This window comes from Octopus bimaculoides, chromosome 20 (genome assembly GCF_001194135.2).
Source record: "Octopus bimaculoides isolate UCB-OBI-ISO-001 chromosome 20, ASM119413v2, whole genome shotgun sequence".
In the NCBI taxonomy this organism is placed as follows: Eukaryota; Metazoa; Mollusca; class Cephalopoda; order Octopoda; family Octopodidae; genus Octopus; species Octopus bimaculoides.
In genome coordinates, this window is record NC_069000.1 from 39,147,720 (window position 1) to 39,154,053 (window position 6,334).

General features: G+C 35.7%; 1 protein-coding gene across 7 annotated transcripts in view; it reads left to right on the top strand.

Moving 5' to 3' along the window:
• The window catches only part of LOC106873878 (uncharacterized), a 375,863-nt gene that overhangs the window by 106,320 nt on the left and 263,209 nt on the right, over nucleotides 1-6,334 (top strand). The window lies entirely within an intron of this gene.

Here is a 6,334-nt window from a genome sequence, read left to right on the forward strand (position 1 = left end):
TATATATATATATATATCCAAAAACACATAGCTAGGATTTGTAGAAAACGAAGTAACTAAACACTAGAGGGATTTTATTGATCGGCCCAACCCTCTAAGCCAGCGTTCTTCAATGATTTAAATAACATTGCAGCAGATACAGACCTACAGGCACAAACACACACAAGCGCATGGAAATTGCTCTATGAATGTGTTAATCACATCTATTTTAAGTGTAAGAAAAAAACTTTGTGTTAATTCATTAATAGTATCAAAAAATGTTCGTTATTGTTTGAGGCACTGTGTTGACACTGTAAACATAGGTCACTGTAGAAGACATACAGATATAAATATATATACACGCACTCACACACACAGACAAACACTCACAAACACACAGACATTCGCGTTGACTGACACACATATACATATATCTCCTATTATCATTTGGCATTAAACTAATTTTTACTCACGTTATTCATACGCGGTAGTGTTTATGAGTGAAACAAAAACCTGTACATCCACCCGTCCATCCAACCATTCATCTATCTATCCATTCATCTATCCATGCATAGATACATACATACATACGCACACAGACACACATATATGTATATATATGTATCTATGCTTGTATATACATACATACACACACACGCACACACACACACACACACACACACACACACACATACACATATATATATATATTCTCTTTTTATTCTCTTTTATTTGTTTCCGTCATTTGACTGCGGCGATGCTGGAGCACCGCCTTTAGTCGAACAAATCGACTCCAGGACTTATTCTTTGTAAGCCTAGTACTTATTCTATCGGTCTCTTTTGCCGAACCGCTAAGTTACGGGGGACGTAAACACACCAGCATCGGTTGTCAAGCGATGTTGGGGAGACAGACACAGATACACAAACACACACACACATATATACATATATACGACGGGCTTCTTTCAGTCTCCGTCTACCAAATCCACCCAAGCCTGAACCCGGAACCATGTGGTTCGTAAGTAAGCTACTTACCAGACAGCCACTCCTACGCCTTATATATATATAAGGGCGTAATGTTGTATGCATCTTAATATATATGCGTTTCTTAAATATTCACTTCATGACTCATCAGTTGCTATTTTCAATAGTCATCGTTCATCGGTAAAGACAGTGAAATATCTACGAACCCTTTGGCATATAACAAAGGAATTTAGATATATGTACATAAATATTTATGGACAGAATCAATGACAACGTGTAATATACAAAGAAGAATATTTTGTATTGCTTATATTATACGAAGTACGTTCCAGAAATTTTAACAGTTTTTCAGGAGAGACATTTATTAATTTCAATAAACAAGTATTAATTAATTTCAATAAGCAAGTACAAAACTTTAATCTCTTACAAAGAAATAACCGCTGACTACACCCACCCGTAGAGCTCCAGTCATTTCCTGAAGGTTCGATATAAGTCCACGAAAGGGAAGGTTTTATTGTCAACCCTTACTTCGTCTTCTCAATGCCTTCAAATTGTTTACATGCGAGCTTCTCATTCAGCTTCGGGAACGACCAAACGTGAAAACGAGCGAGGAGTGGGTTTTAGGCATGTTTGAGGAGCAGTTTTGGTGCCCATCTCTGTCAAGCTGTTGATTACCAGGATAGAACTGTGACAAGTAGTGTTTCCTAAGCTCTGTCAAAAGTGTCTTGCAACCGTATCCTTCGATCTGGAATAGCAAATATTGGCAGGCTGCTTTTTAGATGTAGAGTAATGATACATTATACTTGAATTACAGTAATTATAACTGCCTAGCCTAGAAAAAAGTCTCAGTAACTGTGAATGCCTTTCGTATGTTCCAACCAATATGATTAATATTGATTTCGCTCATTATCACAATGCTAAAAAGTTTATATGAAATGAATATAATTGGTTGAACCAATCCTGATAAATTCCTGATAGTCGCACTATCGATCATCAAGGAATGAATTTATCGGAGCTGAAAAAATAAACAAAAACAAAAACAAAAAAAGAACATGATAGACATACAGTTTTATATTTAAGAGAAGAGGAATTATTTACACTATCTACATTTGACGGATATTTGTCCTCATTTTGTTTGTTGTTAACACAAGATGGGGAAAAATATCCGTCAAATGTAAAAAGTGTATGACAGAAATAATTGAAACTAAAATAGAAACATGTAATATTGGATGCAGCAAAAGTCTTCATATTCACCAATCTTGAAAAATACATCACTTACAAATACGTGATGGTAACTAAAAGAACGATAAGATAAATATATGAAGATATCATTTTCAATTGCATTACGGCACTGACACTAAAATAATCTCCATGCAAAGCACCGGCGTTTGTTTTGTACAGCATTTCTATTAAAAAATATAAAATGACCATATGTTCACAGACCAAAGGTTTAAATCCAAATAATTTTATTTTGATTGTCAATGATTTTAATTAATCCATCAAAATTTTGACATGCTTCAATTAACGGGAATTTTTTTTCATATAAACTGAAAAGACGAGTGGTCAAGTTCGCCACTAGCCGTCCTAGTAACTTTCCCTTCTACATATACTCCCATAATAAAACTCCGAGCATGTATACATGTATATATATACAAACAGCATGCGTAAGGTATTTCAGGACATACATTTTTTTGGATCATTGCTGCATTTTCTGCTAACTCTGTATACATTCCTCTATTTACATAATATCGAGGTCTCTTTCCTTATTTTGTTGTCTTACCATTACTATTAATATATATATATTTCCTTTGATTAATTTTATATATATATATATATACATATTTCATTGCATCTTGGAATTCAAGGAAGCACTTTTAAGTATTTCACTGTAGTGACTCGTCCCTCTCTTTCTATAATTCAAGCATCCTGTTGCTGTTTTTGGGAACAGCATGAATAAAACAATATCACATTACCACTTTCCTTGATACAAAAATCCCTTAGATTCAAGTGTAAAGACATCAGTGCCTATGCAATAATTATATATCGATTGTTTCATTCATAAACTGAATCATTGCATTGATATCTCTATTGGGATCTAAGCCTTGTGAATAACAAATAACTACCAATTATCTGGTGAAGCTTATCCTTACAATAGATCACTGCATTTCTGCCTCTATCATGATTAAATTCATTGTTCTTGGTTTTCATAATTTAGCAGCAGGTCACATCCCATTAAACAGGCTTACTGATCAAACGAATTCCTACCAAAATCATTCCGTATTTCTTCCGGGTATTGCACCTTATAACACGATGTTTTTAAAAAAATATTTCCTTTCATTTCATAGATTGTATTGTGTAATTTTAAGGATTTTAGTTGATCTTACTCTCTCGTTACCTTACGGAATGACTTTAACACAGTTCAATTTCTGCAAATATAATCGGTCACGACTACTGAAAATGAGCTGTGGCAGAATGTAAATGACTTCAGACTATTGGGTTCAATCTGGTTAGCTGCGAAATCGATTTTTTGATAACAACATTTCAAGAGAATTATCGTGATGATCAAAGTGGTGATAGTGACTGAAAGTTGATGTTTTGAGAGGGAAAAAATATCAAGGAAATGTTTTTATCAAGTAACAAATGTCAATCAAACTTTGAAGTAGTTTTTACGAATTTTAATTATGAAACAGAATCTTAATCTATTGAATGTTGTCAAAGAAAAATAACTGCAAGACCGGTTTAGTGTCAGTCTAATCTCTCTACCTGTTTTTACGCTGGGGCATCTAATACTGAGAACACTACACAAAATGTAATAGCAGACAGAAATAGAATATTGCAAGTATCGTAGAATATATATTTGTATCATAAGAGAAAATTTTAAATGAGACACACAGCTTAGTTGTAGTTTGTCCGTCGATGCGACAAAGACCATCTAGTCATCCTGGAGTGGGGGTGGGCTTGCTTTGTGAGTCCGCAGATGGCTAGTGCGGCCAATTTTCGCCCGAAAGAGTCTTTGGCAGTGTGGACAGCGCCTGCTACAGGGTTGTTAGCACTGTTCTTCCTGGCTTGCCTGCGGTCTTCTGCAGCAGCGATCCTATTGGTCTCGCATGTGCTGGCACCCTTCTGGACGGCTGATCGCCACCTTTCTCTGTCTAGAGCAGACTGCTCGCAAGTTGCATGGTCGATGTTAAAGTCTTTCAGTGAGACATTTCTAGGATTTATGAACTTGTTGAATATGAAAGTGAGATCAAATAGCCATATATTTTTACTCAACAGGTGACAGACATTAAAACGCTCTCACGTTAAATCTCTTGCTGGGTTAAGAATTTGTAAATATGAAAACTGTTACTTAGAATTTTGATTCTGAAAAAAACTTTCGAAACTGAAAAGTTTCGTAAATAACGACGCTTTTATTTCGAATTTTGATCAGAAATTTCGATCAGAAATAATTCTAGCAATTCCTATATGTATTACCGCTTAGTTGATGTCATAGTGGGAAGTTTTGCATTCGGTCATCAAAATGCGAAAAATATTTCAACGCAGATTTTGTCACTTTTATTCTAAAATACAAAATGCAAAACTGTCCAAAAGGAATGTACAAATTTATTGCGAAAATACATGAATGGATAATGAGCAAAACTTAGAATTTAACATTGTTTAACGTCGTCTGTATTTACAAATATACACTATGGGACTAAGCATTTTTTTTTTATATAAGAAGGTGGTTTTAATTGCAAGTATAGATTCGTCTAAAGTGTCCTGGCGCACTACTTTCGTTCCGAATGAAAACTTATGTACATAAACTTACGCACGTACATGTATTAGCTTTTCACTGGTGATTGTGCGTTGCTAGAAGAAAAAAAAATGTAACTTACATGAGATATGTGTCTACTTTAAAATCCCTAAAAATATCCCAGTAGCTTTCTTATCTCTTCTGTATGTTTGAAGCGAAAACACGAAAGCGGCCGATATGAAATATTTTGACGCTGTTCATAAAACGTTTTTTGAAGAAATACATCAAAATATGCTGTCTGACATTTTATCGATTCGAGTTATTATACAGAACTGCTGTTGCAAGGAATAAGTACACACGTATATGATGTAATACACTTCATCTTCTCACTCGTTGCTTCATCTACATATTCCATTACCCGCCAATATTATCGGTCACGACCGCTAAAAATAAGCTGTACCAGAATGTTTATCACTTCATACCACTGGAGTCAATCTGCTTAGCAGGGAAATCGATTTTTGATAGCAGCATTACAAGCGAATTATTATAATGGTCAAAGACTCGATGGTGACTGTAAGTTGACGTTTAAGGAGAGAAAAAAATGAAATATGTTTTATCGAATACAAAAATGTCAATCAGAATTTAAGATATAAGAATTTCATAGAATTTTACAGATTGGAGTAATTTTACTGGAAGTACTTTTCAAAGGAATAAAAGTACACTAAAGTTATGTGCTGTGCTTCTTTTTCCACTGAAAGTCATTTACCGGAGCGCAACAGCCATATAACTACTGTCACCATTAAGTAAAATGAACTGACAACAAAGTCAAAACTTGCCCGCCTTCTAACGAATATTGAGCTACTTTTTTAGGTTTCATAGCAACTTCGCCACTTAACAACGCCTTTCTAACAATCAGACGAGCTTTAGACCTATAATTCTGGAAAACTTTACTGTATGTATGTATGTGTTTACTTATATATAGCATTAATTTTACTGACGTGGAAATCTAATGCAGTGTTGCTTACTAGCGACGTAATTGCTCGGACTCCAAGAAAGTCTATTATTATTTGAAGATGCATTAACTTTTTACTTAGTTATCAACTCCTGTTCGGAGTTGGGAAACCTCTAGACATCGTGTTGGTGAATGGCATTGGGATCGGAGAGAGGAAGTCTGTCATACAGTATGTCAATGATTCCACTACTTCTATTTATAAGAACAATGGAAGTTCAGTAAAAGTATAAGATAACATTATCAGTATTCGCTTAAATGTACCTAGACGTGAATTCAAACGAGGACATTAGTACGAGTTTTGAAGTTATAGCTAAAATATATTAATAATACATTCGCTATCTTATGGAGAAATACACGACAGGGAGTGCCCTCGCCCTTGCTGTCGGCGTCGTTCTACGCATCGCGCCTCTGCAGCTTCGCTCGCTCACCCACCGGCAGCCACCGCCGTTCCGTTCATTCGTCCTCTCGCCATCGAACTTTCAGTTTCTTCCTCGCCTGCATCTATCCATCGTCGGTGCCGTGCGCCTACACGCCTTTGCTCACGCAACCGGATCGACCTTGTCGCACGTTCCCGCCGCGCTCGCTCGCTGGTTTTTCTCTTTTTTTTTTCTTTCGCCTTCCTCACC